This window comes from Perca flavescens, chromosome 7 (genome assembly GCF_004354835.1).
Source record: "Perca flavescens isolate YP-PL-M2 chromosome 7, PFLA_1.0, whole genome shotgun sequence".
NCBI lineage: Eukaryota > Metazoa > Chordata > Actinopteri > Perciformes > Percidae > Perca > Perca flavescens.
Genome location: NC_041337.1, coordinates 14,105,462 through 14,120,382, shown reverse-complemented (window position 1 = coordinate 14,120,382; position 14,921 = coordinate 14,105,462). Strand labels below are relative to the sequence as shown.

Sequence of the window (14,921 nt, the reverse complement as noted above, 5' to 3'; positions counted from 1 at the left end):
TTTCTTAGTGGACACAGTCACTTCCACTGGTTGCCTGGCAACCTCACGGTGACTACAAGACTCCAAGGAATATATAAAAGAAGGAAGGGTCATTACGTCATCGTAACAGCATCAGAATGTTGTATTGGTGCCAGACTTTGGTGCCAGTTCTTTCAAGTTAATGGGGCGGCAAGTCCCACTATAACCCATCACATCATGCGTTGTTTCACGTTTTACATAAAACACATTATGTGATGCTGAATGTTTTTTATCTAAATGTGCGCGTTGTGTTTTCCTTGTTATTGGTCTCCAAACAGATCATGGCTCTGTCTCAACTCAAGAATGTTTGATCCAAAATAGGGACATTACATTATGATACATGACCAAACAGGGCAGGTCCGACCTATTATTGCTGACCAGACTGCAATCATAACCAGATCAATTTATTATGGCTCTGATTAAAACAGGCTGGACTCAATGATATGGCCTGACAGGGTAAGGTAAATATTCTTAACTAGGAGGGCTTAACCGTATGCTACAATACCTTGCTGTTTGTCTCAGTGATTTACATCTGTACTAGTCATCTGGCCTATATTAGCTAGCACACACAAAAGTTATGACAACCATTAAGCTAGAGAGGCTGTAACATTTGCTATGACTCACCAACACTGCAACTCCCTGTGTGTTTCTTTTACACTAAGGATTATTTCTTCCGTTAACAGTTTTATCTCCAAACTAATGTTGGGCATAGAGATATTTCTGGCTAATGTTAGCTAAACAAAGTGCAAATGCTAAGTTAGTTCATTGACAAACAAAGTAACAAGTAGCCCACTGTACTAGACAGCGAAGTGATAAAGAATAGAGTCAATAATAGGAAACGTTATTGATAGAGCTGGCTAATGTTAGCAACAGTTTGATGGTTGGTTAGTTATTGATAACAAAGATGCTCTATCACAATTAAATACAAAAAATACTACCGTCTTTGCACAGAGACTCACTTTACCCTTCCTATTTTATATATATATTCCTCACAAGACTATAGGAAGGGACCTCGTCAGGCCAAGAAATATCAATAGTCTCATCTAACTCTGGGAATGAAAGCGAATAAGCGTAGTTTCCAAAATGTTGCACTATTTTTTAAATCGCTGTTGTAATTTGCACCACTTGCAGGGCATGAATGTTACAGTAGCAGTCTTTATTCTCTAGTTGTTGTTTTTTTTTTGGGGGGGGGGTTAAAGTATTTTTAAGTTTGTAGAGGTCTTCAAAATTGCAGATTGCTGTTTCTGTACTCACCAGAAGCTGTTTCTGTGCTTACCTGGAGATGGTGGACATTGGCACATCTGCATCTGCCGGTCTAAACTGCTGCTCCTTTTATTTGCCAGATCGGTGACCCAGGTTTGAGCAGAACTGCAGGTGTGACACCCGATGCTGAGCCTGGCTGTTTAAGGTGTCTTGCGTCAATGAGACTGTGTCCTTTTTTCAGGCTCTATTGTAAGCCAAAACAACAGCACAACAACAACACTTTCAATACCGTAATATGTGTCGTGATTGCCAAGGAATTTGGAACTCCAGACTAACCACTTCTGGCTTTCGTCAACAACCTTTCATGTAGCTGTACCATTATAATATACTTCATGGGCACAACTAACGATTATAAAACTCAATAATGATGTTTGTTTCATGGGATTTTTAATATGACTCAAAGCTTATCTAGTAAAAACATTCTGTTGTGTTTTTGCTTGTGCAGCCCATCTGTTGTCTGGGGCCTGTTTCACAAAAGCAGAATATATAAATCCAGGATAACTGATAAAGCGAGGCTTGACCTAGTCTAATCTGTGCATCCTGGCTTGGTGCGTTTCACGAAGGCCAAGCCAGGCTGAGGAGGAGCGACTAGGTCGAGCCAGGCTGAACTAATTCAGACAGATGCGCGTCCTCGGCTTTCCTCAAAAGACCGCAAGGTCGATCACAGATTTACTGATGCCAAAATGGAGAATACACATTGTTCATACTTTATACAGAGTGAGCAGCAGCTTCTTGTGAAAGTATGATGACGTGAAACACATGATTTGTATAAAAAGAAAAGAAACACAGCCGCTGTAATAAAACAGCGAGAAAAAGCGCAGCAGACGATCACGGACCGACTGAATGCGTAAGCAGCCTAAACATATACATTAACTGACCACGGCTCTGAATTGAAACCGTCATAATCATACCATTCAAGGATTAGGCTACTAATCATTTTCACAAATTAACAGTAGTACTCTTTGCCATGAAATTTACCATCAAGATTGATTTTCTACAACGCTAAAATATAATGCGTAAATATCTCTTTCACTCTGTTCCTCCCTCTTTCTCTCTCTCATGGGCTAAAATATAAATGTCCTAAGTCATATTAACTTCCACTGCTCGCTTTTAATGCAAAGTGTACAACTGTTCGTTTTTGCAAATGACAGTGACTCATTGAATGGTTTCAGTTAAGAGCTGTATTTCATAAATGTATATTTTTAGACTATCATTCAGTCAATCCGCTATTATCTGCCACGCTTTTTCGCGTTTTTTAAGTTTTTATAGAGGACGAGTTTCTTTCTTTACATATTATATGCCTTGCTGCCTAATATACTGTATGGACATAGAAAATAAAGACACTGAAGAAATTGGACTAAAATCTAGAAACTAAAAAGATAATTAAGTGATAAATTCCATGCACACTGTAAACATGAATGGAACAGAATATATTCGTCAGTTATTTCTCCCCAGCAAAAAAGCTCAAAAACCATTAAGGTGTCCTCTCCCTGTTGTTACATGAATGTAAAGTAGCCTACATCACTAGATAGTTATTGGTCCAGTGAACTAAGACTATAATTTGGGAGGATTGTACAATAAGAAAATGTTCTTAAAATTGTTCAATCCTCCCAAATTATAGTCCCAGTTTACTGGACAACACAAATTGTGTGCTAAGAATTCCAAATACAATGCACATGGAAGAAGAATAAACATGATCCTTATTGTTAAAGAATAATAAAAAAAATTCTCAACTAAAATAATTCAAGTCAACTATAGAAATGTAAAGCATTGCATGTATTGCCCTTAGTAACAGACTTAATTTAAAACACATTTGAAATGTTATCAGCCTTTTCTAATTATCTCAACAACTGCCATAATATATGCATCAAACTTCTAACAACAATATGAACAGCAGTCTTCATACAGCAATATAACCGTAACAATGACGGTCACATGAATAATTATAAAAAAATAATTCTAACAACTTTAACAAATAACAGTATTTAAATGAACAGCAATATGTACCTGTTGTATTTTAATCCAGGCTGATAACAATAAGGTGAAACCACTGCTGGGTGATCAGAAAAAGGCTCCGGGATTAAATAAATCCTGGCTGTTAGCCTGGTCAGGAGCAGGCTAGCTGTACAGAATAAATCTCCATGGTGATTTATGTGCCTCCGCTTTTGTGAAACAGAGTCAAGGCTAAATTGAGCCAGGATAACTGGGAAATCCCGGCTTAATCCCTTATCCTGGTTTTGTGAAACAGGCCCCTGGTCAGTTACAATGTTTGCATTTGAATCTGAGTACACTCAGGTGTTTTCATAGCCTGGGTAAACCCTGACGAACTTCCGGCAAATTTGAGATTTGCTCTGCAAGTCAGTCTGGCGAAGAGCCCATTCAAACCCATTTCCAATGTCCTCAAAATTGAGGCACCAATCACAACCGCTGAGGCGGGCTTTACACCAATCACAACCGCTGAGGCGGGCTTTACGCGACGAGGATAGCGCAGCGACGGCGAGCAGCTTTTTGTTTACATTCAACATGACGGCTACCGAAGCCGTGCTTCACGTGCTCGGCGACCCGCAGGTCAGTGTGACATATGCCGATTTCATGCAGGTCAATACTACAATTAACTGACAACATAAGTTATACCAGTTACAGTTCTCTTCTCAAGGACGCACGCACACACGGACTCTGTCTCTTTTTCCTTTCTCTCAACTTCTCCGCCGTGTGTGTGTGCGTACCCGCTTGCGGTGTGAAGCGTGTGTCCGCGCTATTCTTGCACAGGGAACCTCGTGAATTAACCTGCAACATGTCAGCTGTTTGGAAATTCTTCAGCGTGTGTGCAGAAGATAACAAGTTTGCAATATGCAACACCTGCAAGGAAAAAGTAGGGCGTGGAGGGACCATAGACAGTATATAATGGACCAATAGACCCCGTTGCTCTGGACGGAGACCAGTGAAGGCTATTAGAAGCACTTTTCCGGTGATCTTTTGCTTTACTGCGCAGCCTCCAACTGACAGAGACAACGTAAATGTGACGTGAGCAACGTGTCTGAAAGTTGTAAGTCTTCTGGTAGCTGTGACAAGAGAAATCTCAATCATTCCCAATCTTACAGAGACGGAGAGCGTAGGTATATGTAAGGAGATAACATAAGCACAGGCTTATTATTGCTAACTAACATGCTAGTTAACATTAGTAATTAAACCTAAACAGCTAATGTAAGTCGAAACTGCCTGCGAGCTTCTCCTGTACTATACGGTAATTCCTCTACTGTGCGACAGTAAGTCACTTGGTTATGACACAATCGTTAGCTTATTTTTACAAAAACGTCTGCAACGGAGCTATAACGTGAGGTACAAGGTAATGGAGCCTTTTATACATTGTCGTGTTTCTTTAGAAATAAACAACGGACAAATAGAGTATTTAAACGCTTCAGATGTAAAGTTATTCGCAGTCAAGTGACGTAAAAAAAAATGGCGGTCAGTGTAATGCTAACAAGAGGTGATCGCTTTGTAGCAACAAAATGGCGCCATCGGAGGTTCGCGTTCTGAAGCGAAGCTTACCCCCTTGGGAGGGACGACACCAAAGACCAGAATCTAATTTTTTTTAGTTGGATATTGGATGTGAAAAGCGTCACCCGGACCGTTGGTCTGATTGGTTGAAGGACTATCCAATTGCGTCCAGAGGCATTTGAGTGGCGTCCGTTGGTGACGCCCCTTTGGAAATGAACTGTCAATGAAGCTTTCCCAGACCCACTCTCAGTTCCAACTGAGAAGGGTCTGGTGTCAGCCAGGCTAGTGTTTTCAGGGTTCTAAGCAGATATGCATCTGCAGGCTGTGGCCACGGTGCAGGGCTTCATTTGCACTGAATTGTTGGCTCAGAGCTGCCCTCTGTGTGCATACCTGTGCTTGTGCATGAGTCTCGGCATGCGTGTGTGGTTCTTTGTGTGTTTGTTGCTTGCACTTTGCCTTATACACAGTTCAAACAGGGCAGCGGAAGAAAATACTGTATGTACATTTGGTACCAGGATCTTTTGTATTACAATATTCTGTATATGCATACATGTCATGTATAAGATATAAAACATTATTTGCTGCCAAAGGAATGTTCTAGTCTGAGCTTAGTCTTAAACTAAATCTGAAATCAGCTCTTATCTTCCATCTCTCAACACTTATACTACTTTCACACTTTCCCTTGAGCACCTGAAACTTCAAGAAATCAGCATTTAAGGTACATTTCCACAGCGGTGACATGACTACTACCTTTCTATAGTCATTATTTTGATCATGGAATGCCTCCTACTCATCTCTGATCAACTAAGTGCATAAAAAAAGATGAGACTTCTTTTTTAAATCAGGCAGAAAGGAATGCACATTTACTCTCAGCTCGCCTTGGGGCCTTAGCCTGCACCAAACATGTTTTTGGAGTACAGAAAAGAAGACTAATGGCACCTACTGGGGGCTCCCACATGCATACAACTGTATCATAAACTGCTATTATGGCACACTTCCAAGATCTCCCGTAAGAATGGATTGATATTTTTTATGGTATTATATACAAATGATTAACACATTGCAAACAGTAATGCATTAAAAGTGCTAATAAAAAGGTAGACTGAGCAAAATGTATCATAATCAGATCACCCATATCTACTTTTAGACTAATTTGTCTCACATCTGTGAATGTGCACAAAATTAGGTTAAGAGGACAGTATACTTGATTTATTTTTTTTGCTTTGCAATCGCAGTAATGCTATTGTGATAAATTACCCCATAATTAGTTATTATCTGTGGAGATTTGATACTAATCTCACAAAATGTTGATTCTCTTTTCCAGAGCTGACTTCATAATCCTATAATGAATCTGTCCTTTAATTTAAAAGTCAAAAGAGCTACTGTCATACCCTTGTTCTGTGTGTGTGTGTGTGTGTGTGTGTGTGTGTGTGTGTGTGTGTGTGTGTCTGTCTGTGTCTGTCTGTCTGTGTGTGTGTGTGAGAACACATGCATGCAAGTGGAGGCATGAGAGTGTCTTTACACTTTCACCAACTTTTTTAGCATGTCTGTCTGCTGCTGGCTGTTTTTCTGTGTGATTTCCTGTTGGTATTACCACCAAAATCCTGACCCACCAAGAAGATGCCCACAAATGATATCAGAAATACTTTGCACAGCCTTTTGTGGTGAACTCAGCTCTAACCAAAACATGTACAGTTCTTGCAAAAGCTGTAAGTGAGATAGAGGAGGCACACAGCCTTCCCGGCACTGTCACAGCTTTAATGAGCCTTCGCACCTTAAGCTTCCCAGGGAGACGAAAAGACTACCTTAATGAAACAATAACTAAGGTTTTCAAATTGTGAATACCCTCTTTCATTAAAGACTCATAACTAAGATCTTTTTCTCAAGCCATCTGATTCATCAGCTACTAAATTATGCCAAAACAAAGGGGATTTCACAACATCACACGCACAGTCAATTAAAATACCCTGTGTTCATGGGAATAATTGGAATATTGAAAATAACAGGGATACAACTCCGTGTTCTTTCGTGCTCTTAGAGTCGGATCAATGATGTTACCTCTAAATGAGCAAAAGCCCCGATGACAAAGGTTGAAAAGCTTCTTCGGCTTATAGCCTTAACCTTAATAGTGGCACTGTGGGGACACAACATAGAATTAAATGTAATTATGAAAAAATGTTTCCAACCCAAGAGGTGCCTGTGAGAGGGAAACCAGAGAGGCTGTATTCATTTCACACAGCCCCGGGTGCTGAGAGGATATGGCAGTCCTTTTCATATTGGCAGCTGTTTGATCAGACTAACAGCGCTCCTTAACTGAACCATAGCTGCAGGTCTGATCTAACCTCCTCATCAGATTCAAAAGAGACACCGCGTCTCCAATGCACTCCAGGCTCTTTCCATAAACACAGCTGAATTATTCCTTTGAGCGCTCCTTGCTTGATACTGGCCTCCATTTTTATTTCAGAAAACAGAAGGAGTCTAAACAACCAACAAACCTCCCAGTGGTAGATATGGAGTAATGTTTCCCAGTGTCACTCTTATATCTGCCAGCAAGGGTGTGACATTTTACAGTGAGGGCATCTGATAGCTTGTAGATCAACTTTGGCTGATAGTATTCTCTTCGTAATGTGGGAAATAACAGGGAAAGTAGAGAGCAGCAAAAGAAAGAGAGAAAGAATTCATCACAGACACTGACAGTGAATGGAGGTGTAGCTAGCATGGCTCTGTGTGTTGTGTGTTGATCACGATTATCAGAGCCATTGTAGATGACTGATAACTGAGGAGTGGTGTTGTGTAAGAGTGTGTGTGTGTGTGTGTGTGTGTGTGTGTGTGTGTGTGTGTGTGTGTGTGTGTGTGTGTGTGTGTGTGTGTGTGTGTGTGTGTGTGTGTGTGTGTACCTGTGCGATCTGAATGACTGCACAACAAAGAGTCTGAATGGATTTAGTCAAAGCTCAAACTCTGATGCAGCTGCATTCCGGGAGGTTTATGATGTGAAACACCAAAGGAAAGGAAACAATGATCACATTCATGAGATGTCATTTTCTTCCACTTTTATCTGAGGAATTTGTTGAGTCCCCCCCTCCCCCCTTTTTTTCATAACGTAATGTGTCCACCTTATCCAAAGTGGGCTTTTGTTAGAAAGCTTTGTTTGAAAAAGCCATTCTCACTAATAGGGTGCAGGTTAGTTACCTCTACAGTTAGTATCCATCCTTACATACACATGTACTGTAGTTGAGTGTAGTAGGCCTATGAAGATGTACTAGGCCTAAAGTATTTCATGCATGGATTTGACTGTAAAATGCTCAGAGGTTAATATGTGAGAATAATAAAGTCATGAAGTACCTTCTTTTTTGATTCAATTATCCCTCCCCTCAAAATAGGTCCTTTTCTTATTGTTACTACACTTGGATGTTTGGCCTTCAGTGTGCAGAATGGTTTATAATGGTACAATAATCGGCTGAAGAGGGAATGTTTCTCTGTGCTCACCTTGCATCCAAAGTTACAGTAAAGACATGTATGGTACCTATGAACAAAACTTCTTTGGAAACCAATCACATTCAAATAAACTGTTGACTTTTGAAGTTTACAACATTTGCATAGTCATAGATTCAGGATTTTTCAATGAGGGAGAAAGAGTAGATGCACTTTATGCACCATATCAGACACAAATTATCAATATTATATTTTAGTGAGTATTGTACATGTCTTAAAACAAAATTCAAACTATTTAGAATGACCTATTCATCATTGATTAGAAGACGCAGATGTGGAGGTGAATACAAACTTTTTTTTGTGTTGTTTTTAGGACACTTGGGCAGTCATTATTGAAATTACACAAATTGGCCCCTTAGTGTAGCTCTCATGTTGGCAATTTTAATATCTTACAAAGGAAAGAGCAGAAAGCCACTGAAGGTTGTTCTGTGATAGTGGTCATCCCAAACATTTCCCCCAAGTTGTACCGCAACAACATCTCCCACTTCTAACTGCAACACTACACCATTGGATGCGTTGTCCTCCGCATCTGTATCTGTGGTGTGACGGTCAGCTGCTGTAACTAAAAGATGTTCATTCTTGACAAGTCTCATTCCCATAGCAATTTCAGAGTGTGCTACATGGCCAGTAAATCTGAAGTAATACACTCCTCTCACTGGTGCAGTGAAGAAACCTAAAACACAGACAGAAAAACAGTCACAACTGATAGAAGTGAAATATTGAAACTGGTTGAATTTTTTCCTACCTGTGTTTGGGTTGTAGTGATGTCCAATATTGGTAAAGACATTTTTGTAGATGAGTGGAACAAAATCTGGTTCTGCGTTTGTGTTACCATCACCAGATGCCAAAAGGGAGGCAGAAAAAGCCACTTTCCTCACTGTGTCAAAGTTAAAGAATGCATAATCAATGCTAAATTCCTTTCTGTACTTACTGTTGAGACCTATAGTCACATGTACACAAAATACTACACAGAGAGGCAAAAATGATGTACCTTTGTTGGCATTTTGAAGTTCCTGCACTGCAGCCGTTTGTCCTGAAATCACGAGACACACCTTAATAACCATATGCACAAAATTCATCACACAAATCCTGAACCCTATCCTTTACCTTCCTGCTGTTTCTCCAGCTCCTCTATGCTGCCTTCACTGACTGTCAGTCTTTGCTGTAGAGTGCTGAGCTTCTGCTGAGTGACTGAAATCTCTGTAGATTGCACTAAAGTGACAAAACAATGTGACAAAAAGAAGAAATTTACAAAGGTTTACAAATCAGAGATTCAACCCAAATATACCTCAGTTATGGTTTGGTATGGTGTCAAAGGATGGCACAGTCTTACCGTCATTCTCCATCTGCAGTTCCTCTGCCAAGCTCTCAGCAGCTGTCATCCTGGCCTCCATGGCTGTAACAAGAGGGCTCATTCAAACTCAGCTACATCTATTTTGTCATAAAGTGAGTCTTTTATTACAGCGTACCTGAATTCTCCTTCTCCAAGGCCTCCACCAGGATCTCAGCAGTGGTTACTCTGGCCGTCAGGTGCCTCAGCTCTACTTTCTGCTCCACCACCATGTCTCTCAGACTCCTCAGTTCAGCCCAGATGTCAGACTGAAGCAGCAGCTCTTGGTCACCTCCCTCAGCTTCAGTCCCAGGCCTCTGCGTCTGTGCCTTCTTTTCCCCGCTCTCAACATTAGGAGCGTGAAGCAAGATATCATTGTCACTGGTGTGTTTCTGAGCTCTGCCAAGATGGCAAAATATATGCACCAGTAAGAAGACCAAGGAAGTCTTCATCTTCTTTTGGAAAGGATCAGTGCTCTGTTGGCTGTCTGTGGCATAACTGTGCACTGGATCAGCCATTTATGTGTGTATTCAAGGTCAGATGTGTCAAGTGGATGGTGAACTGCCAGAGCTGTGAGAAAGCACACCTGTAACTTAGAGTTATGTGGCAGGTGGAGGCGATAAAAGGGCACAAACAGAGAGAGCACTAACAGTGACCCAGTTGCTTTAAACAGATGGTACAGTTGTATCTTGGAGTCCTGCCATCTTTCCATAGGTCATTCTAAAACCTTCCTTCTTTCTTTCTTTCTTTCTTTCTTTCTTTCTTTCTTTCTTTCTTTCTTTCTTCTTTGTTTAATTATTAATTTAATTAATTATTACTTAAAGTAAAACTTAAGAAAAAGCAGTGTATTATTAAACACATTAATGTGCTTACTCAAATTACATTGCCATAAATTCTACCTTTATATAATCCCCAGACTACTCCCTATGCATATACAATATGTATGTGCATATTTGCAAATGAGGCAGATACCTTATAACATGGCCAATTAAAAACAAAGCTTCACAGGGCGTCCCCTAGCTCACCCATTAAGAGCATTCACCCCATGTAGTCTGAGTCCTGCAGCAGCGCAGGGTTCGAATCTGACCTCCTGCCCTTTGCTGCATGCCATCCCTCATCTCTCTCCCCCTTTCATGTCTATCCGCTATCAAAAATGAAGGGAAAAGCCCCCCAAAAAATCTTTAAAAAAACAAAGCTTCACTGTAGGTTTTTTGTTGTTTTGTAATTTGGGTAAACAGAGGTTTGAATTTAGTCAACATGACCTATTTTTTTTTTAATGCCACACTCAAACAGCACCTGAAGTCATTGTCCACTCTGTGTCAGAGAGGAAAACTCATTCTCTGTCATGCAGTGACACTGTTTCAACATGATAAGACTTTCCACTGCTGGTGCTTTTTTTTTGCTGTCAGCCAGAAAAATGGCTATATGTCAGGGGAAGTCTGAAGTATCTTAAACACCTTGAGTGCAAACGGGCATCCTTACAGTTCCCTAGGCTACCTACAAGTTATTGGGAAGAGTTTGGGAAATTTCCCACTGCAATAAGACCATTATCTGGGCGTGTTGCTTGTGAGTCATAAGCCTGTGCATCAGTGACAAGTTAGACAATTAGACAGAAATAACAACAAATCAACCTGTCGTTAAAAAAATATTTCTTGAAGCGTATAAAGTGCAGTGTATGACATGATTTAAGCTGATTGCTGCTTGTGTTTATGAATAAGAATACTGAGCAGCTGTCAGTCAGAATGAATTTGCTCACTGCCACATACAACAGGGTTTACACCAAACACACAGGCATCAATCTGTCTAACAAAACACTGCCAGCGCTCAGGTGGTGGGCATGAGAACACAACTGAGTGTTGTCTTTAGTACAACAGCAGATGAGCAATTTCATATCTAATCATTCCAGAATATGATAAATTGTCTTAACACAATCTTTCAGAATCCTGTATTGGCTTTTTCTTTCTATAAATGTTGGGGTAAACACAAACAAATAGTACATATTTCACAGAAGTTTTAAAGAAGAGTTTTTTTGGAAAGAGAACACAGGGTTTTCCATCATGGTGCCGGAGGGGGGCAGAGATAAAGAGAGTAATAGTTAGACTGCGGTCACATTGGTATGCAGACAGTCATGAAAGCAGTGCAGTACCTGTTGCATCTTGCAAATTCGGTGAATATTGTGAAATTTCACCGCTTAAATTGGGAAGGCCCTATTTTTTAATCACAACTCAAGGGATAACTGGTACGGTTAGATAAACATAAATGATTTGGATTACAGATGATCTACTGATGTACACTGGTCTACTGATGTATCATCATCCTTGCTAACATCATCATCAAAGAGACAAGATAAAGATGAAAATGTGAGGTCTAGATGTTGAAGGACTGTAAAATGGCACCAATAATTTAGTCAAATCTGGTAAATATCAGTTTGAACTAAAGTGTACGCCCTGTATAAATGTTGGAGTGCTTTTGTTCTTGTTCTGTTCTTATCAATACAGTATTGGTCAATTTTTAAACTAGATTGTAGATTGTATAACTAGCCTACATAAATGTATCCAAAATTATCATCAGGATTATTTATCATCTGGGAACCATGAATGTCTGTAGAAAATGTTATGGCCATCCATCATGTAAATAGTGAGATATTTCACTGGACAAATGAAAACTTTGACCTGATGGTGGTGCTATAAAAAAGTCAGAGAATCAGACAGTAGGATTCATCTTCCCAGCACTATGGATATTGCTATAAATATATATTGCATTGCAATTCATCTAACAGTTGAGTTGAGATATATCAGTCTGGACCAAAGTGGTAGATCTGCTGACATTTCCGTTCCATCTCTCCATTCCATTTCCTAGCATAATATATATATATATATATATATATATATATTTTTCATATACTTCTATTAAGGTTTATCCATGCAGATAGTTGCTTTTATCCATCCATCTTTTGAGATATTTCACTGCAACATTTAAAAATTAAATTGAGCTAAAATAAATTCACACTAATTCTCAAAAACAGTAATCTGGGACTCCTCAGAAGAAATACGTCTCTAAAGCCATTCCTAATCGCTATTGCACGTTCTGCCAACCTGAACAAACTGGAACTTTCTTGCACATGGTCTGGGAGTTGTGAACAGGTGCATGAGTTCTGGAATAAAACAACATCAATAATATCTGATGTGATAGGATGTCGTACTCCTACTGACCTGATTGTTTTGTTAATGACGACTCTAAATTCCACCTGCTTGGGAGACAGAAGAAAATTTGGTTAGCTGGATCAACTGTGACCAAGAAAATAATAGCTCAGCGCTGGCTCCGCCCCCCCCCCCTTTATAGTGATGTTGCTGTTGAATTTTTTTTACTGTAATTGTTCAATGTTGTGAGCACTACATCCATCAATGGCATGACATCTTAAAACATCTGCACATGAATCCAAAACTATCATCATGGCTACACACCACTAGCGAGAAAAATGTAGTGAACTGACCCTTTACTGGCACATTTCATACTATACAGTCCCATAAATGTAACCCTAATTTTGAGCCAGTCAATACAGTATATCCAGAAAGGGAAAAACATGGTTTATGGTGTCAAAAGTCACACATGCCAAAGATGTCTGGCATTACATTCTGTCAAAATGCCAGTTAACAAGGCAACGCATCATCTGTGGCTCCTCTCCCATTGGTCAGGAGAACCTGTTTCCAAAGTGTCGACCTGTGATCTAACTCCAGTAAATCTTCCCACCCAGGGAGCCTTGGACGAGAGCTTCCCCTCAGGTCAATCCACTCCTGCAGGGATAAGCCTCGCTTTCCTCTGTATCTGCCCTCGGGACTGAATCTCTAATCTGGATCTCTTCCTTCTCGACTGGAGGCAAAATGTCAGGTTTTTCAGGAATTGGTTATATTTTTCTGTGCATGCAGTTTGATCAACACCATTCTAAAAGGTAGAATAGGGATGTGGTGCAATATCTACTGAAGTGTGATAAGATGACATCCAGGCAGAACTATAAGGTGTCTCAATGTGACAGGCAACCTTACATACCTTCCTTCATTCACCTCTCAGGCAAATTCCTCTCTTGCTGTCTTTCTTTCTGCGTTTCTCAACTCTTCGTCTCTTTTTTTTCCTCCATAGGAGTTAAGACAAACATGATGCTCTGTACTTTTCTATCCTGAGTTCTTTTGGAGGTTTAACCTTACTGATATTTTCTCTGTGCTCGCCCTGTGTCTTTTCATGCCCAGTCCCCGGGCCGGATAAATGTGACCTAGCCATGGAAATCATATTTACTTTACCTATAATGAACTCAGCTATTGGGGTTTTCACAGACTGAGCTCTCATAGGCAACTTTATTGTCTCCTAATGTAATTAAGGTGTTCTGTCAATGATCAATCAACATACCCTATTGTCAATATAATTGCATGTAATAGAAATGTTGACACATAACATAATCTACAATAATAACTCTAATGCCAGTAATCTCTCCACACATTGACCAATCACAGTGCTATGCTTCAAGACCCACATCTGACCCAGCCAATCATGCTGAGCAGTGGGAGGCCGGAGGTTGAGTCTGCTAGCTACTGTATGAAGTGGGCTTGACTGCAGGTAGTTAGCCTCAGCCTAATCTAATGATGCATACTTCCCCCTGTTTATGGCAGCCAAGGAAGAGGGAGCGCTAGCCTGTGCTTGTCTACTGCTGAGAATGCCCATTAACGCTCGTTTCCCCCTCAGGTGATGACCACCTGAGCTATCAAAGACAAGTGTGTCTGTAACACCACCCTCCCCCTCCTCCCCCTCTCATCACACTCCATCCTCAACCCGCCTTTGCTCCGACCTCCGCCCAGACACATGCTGTACAGTCGCTTGCACAGTAGATTGCAGTTGTTTTTTATTGTAAAAGTAGTTTTATTTTGTACATCATCATCATCATCATCATCATCATCACGATAATAATTTTTTCATAACAATGAATTGACAGCAGATTGACAGTAGTCACAATAAAAGCCAGTACAATTGCATGAAGTCTTCTGTTTTCAGCTACTTTTGAATGTATGCCAGTGTGCTCTTATAGCTTTAAAAGGATAGTTCATTCAAATTACAAAGGAAACAAGTTTCTCACTCACCTCATGTGGTATCGATCCATGTAGGTAGTTTGAGTTTTATTTGCCAGGTTTTTGTCAGTCTGTGAGATTTCTGCTGTTTACTATACAATGGAGGAAAATTTAAAATTCAACAGCTTTTTCTGGAAACAACTGTCTGACACAATGGGTTAACTTCACCCAGTACCAACAAGTTGATTTGACCCAGTGTTAGGGGT

General features: G+C 40.2%; 1 long non-coding RNA gene across 1 annotated transcript; it reads left to right on the top strand.

The window, feature by feature from the left end:
* The first annotated feature begins 3,782 nt into the window (after positions 1 to 3,782).
* Positions 3,783 to 14,201, top strand: LOC114559298 (uncharacterized). The gene is made up of 3 exons (XR_003693051.1): positions 3,783 to 3,849; positions 13,356 to 13,484; positions 14,107 to 14,201. It is a non-coding gene; the product is annotated as an uncharacterized LOC114559298 (long non-coding RNA).
* Positions 14,202 to 14,921: the final 720 nt, after the last annotated feature.